This window comes from Salvelinus fontinalis, unplaced genomic scaffold (assembly GCF_029448725.1).
Source record: "Salvelinus fontinalis isolate EN_2023a unplaced genomic scaffold, ASM2944872v1 scaffold_0173, whole genome shotgun sequence".
NCBI classification, from domain to species: domain Eukaryota; kingdom Metazoa; phylum Chordata; class Actinopteri; order Salmoniformes; family Salmonidae; genus Salvelinus; species Salvelinus fontinalis.
This window is the reverse complement of record NW_026600382.1, coordinates 213,599-216,658: the sequence shown is the minus strand read 5'-3', so window position 1 is coordinate 216,658 and position 3,060 is coordinate 213,599.

The following is a 3,060-nucleotide window of genomic DNA, read 5'->3' as shown; positions in this document are numbered from 1 at the left end:
CCTTATATGAACTTGAATTCAGTAAAATCTTAGAAATTGCTGCATGTTGCATTTATATTTTTGTTCAATATATTTTGTCACATTAGTCGTATAGAGGAGACCAAGGCGCAGCGTGATTTGAATACATTCTTCTTTTTATTAAACAAAGAACATGAAGAACACTAAACAAACGAACAAAATAACAAAACAACCGTGAAGCTAATAATAATGAGTGCTGACATGCAGCTACACATAGACAATAACCCACAAACCAAACTGGAAAATAGCAACCTAAATAGGATCCCCAATCAGAGACAACAATAAACAGCTGCCTCTGATTGGGAACCAATTCAGGCCACCATAGACCTACATATGCCTAGACTACACACACACACCTCTACACATACAAAAACCCTAGACAATACAAAACAATCATACTCACCCTCATCACACCCTGACCTGACCAAAATAATACAGAAAACATAGAATACTAAGGTCAGGGCGTGACATATTTGAGCATTTCATTATTGCTGTTTTGGGAGAGATAGGCCTACGTTTCAACACAGATCCAATTAAGAAAAACAATATGTTGCATAGCCTATGTAAGGGGTGCGTAACCGGTGGCAGGGAAGTCAGACGCAGGAGAGCAGAACTTGGTAATAGCCGGAGCAGTTTAACTTCACTAGGGTAGGGGGCAGCATTCGGAATTTTGGATGAAATGCATGCCCAAATTAAACTGCCTGCTTCTCGGGCCCAGAAGATATGATATGCATATAACAGGTAGATTTGGATGGAAAACACTCTAAAGTTTCCAAAACTGTTAAAATAGTGTCTGTGAGTATAACAGAACTGATTTGGCAGGCGAAAACCTGAGAAAAATCCATTCAGGAAGTCGTTTTTTTGGGGGGGTTTTGTAGTTTTCTATTCAATGCCATTACAATATCCATTGACTTAGGACTCAAATTGCAGTTTCTATGCCTTCCACTAGATGTTAACAATCTTTAGAAATTGTTTCAGGCTTGTATTCTGAAAAATGAAGAAGTAAGAGCAGTCGGAATGAGTGGACCCTAAAGTGTCACAGAGCTTTTTCATGTGCGAGATCAAGAGAGTGCCTTTCTTGTTTACCTTTTAAATTGACGACGTTATTGTCCGGTTGAAATATTATCGATTATTGAGGCTAAAAACAACGTGATGATTGAATATAAACATCGTTTGACATGTTTCTATGATTTTACAGATACATTTTGGATTTTTTTGTCTTCCTGTTTTGACTGCGTTTGAGCCTGTGGATTACTGAAGAAAACAAAACTGAGGTTTTTGGATATAAAGAGACTTTATCGAACAAAAGGAACATTTATTGAGTAAATGAATGTCTGCTGAGTGCAACCATATGAAGATCATCAAAGGTAAGGGATTAATTTTATCTCTATTTCTGACTTGTGTAACTGTTGTACTTGGCTGGTTACTGTTTGAAATGACTTGTCTAGTGGGCTATGTTCTCAAATAATCGTAAGGTATGCTTTCGCCGTAAAGCATTTTTAAAATCTGACACCGTGGTTGGATTCACAAGAAGTTCATCTTTAAACCTATGTGAAATATGTTTTGTTTTCTGAATTTTTATAATGAGTATTTCTTGATTTGAATTTGGAGCCCAGCAGTTTCACTGGCTGTTGAAGAGGTGGGACGCTACAGTCTCACGTGCCCAAGAGAGGTTAACCTGTTGAGGATGGGGGCGCTGTTGTCACTATTTATGCTAATCGTGTAATTTTTGAAACGGCTTCCCACAAAATTCTTGATCGTACAATATGCATATTATTATTATTATTGGATAGAAAACAGTCTATAGTTTCTATAGGAGTTGAAATTTTGTCTTTAAGTGGAACAGAACCCATTCTACAGCAATTTCCCTGACATGGAGTCAGATTTCAGAAATGTTGGCCCCTGATCTGGAGTCAGTTAAAAGGTCACAGTTATTGCTATGAGTATACGGACACTGATTACGTCTTCCCCTGGATGCCTTTACGTGATGACGATTTGAATGGGGTCGATTGCGCGTTCACAGGCACTATAAATTAAAAAACCCTGTAGCTAGGAACTCTTTTCTTGCTGCGTAATGCGCCTGGAGGACATCGACCCGCACTTGTTCCAAGCATTAGTGGAGGGAGTAATATTACTCTGGCCATGTTTCTACTCGTTATGGGAGTTAAAAACATCATAAGGTAGTTAATTTAAAGCGTTTTATAGCAATTTATATCCGTTTAGTGCGATTTTGGGACATTTATTTCTGAAACGCTGTGAATTGCTGGGCACGCTTCCAGTTCATCCCGAACGCAGTTGGCATTTCCACATGGCAAGAGGACAGCTTTCCACCAAAAGACGATTAGACCCAAGAAAGGATCCTTTGCCCAAGATACTGATGGAAGAACAGCTCAAAGTAGGACATTTTTATTATGATAAATCGTGTTTCTGTCGAAAAATGTTAGTGGCTTAGGACGCCATGTTTTTTGACGTAGCTTCGCTTGGCGCAAACTGTATTGAAAAGTAAGGATAATTAAAAAAATGTAATTCCGCGATTGTATTAAGAATTAAATTGTCTATCAATCCCTGTCCACCCTATATTTTTTAGTCACGTTTATGAGTATTTATGTATAAGAGTAGATCACTGTCTAATATGGCGCACGGACATTTTCTCACCAGCTGGGCTACATTTCTCATTGTCTAACCATGATTTTGGTGGCTAAATATAAACATTTTCGATCAAACTCTATATGGATTGTGTAATATGATGTTACAGGAGTGTCATCTGAAGAATTCTGAGAAGGTTAGTGAAAAAATTAATATATTTTGGCGATGTTGACGTTATCGCTCACTTTGGCTAGAATCAATGCTGGGCTGCTATGTGCTATGTGCTATGCTAATATAACAATTTATTGTGTTTTCGCTGTAAGACACTTAGAAAATCTGAAATATTGTCTGTATTCACAGGATCTGTGTCTTTCGATTAGTGTATGCTGTGTATTTTTACGAAATGTTTGATGATTAGTAAGTAGGTAAACACGTTGCTCTATGTCACATATGTCA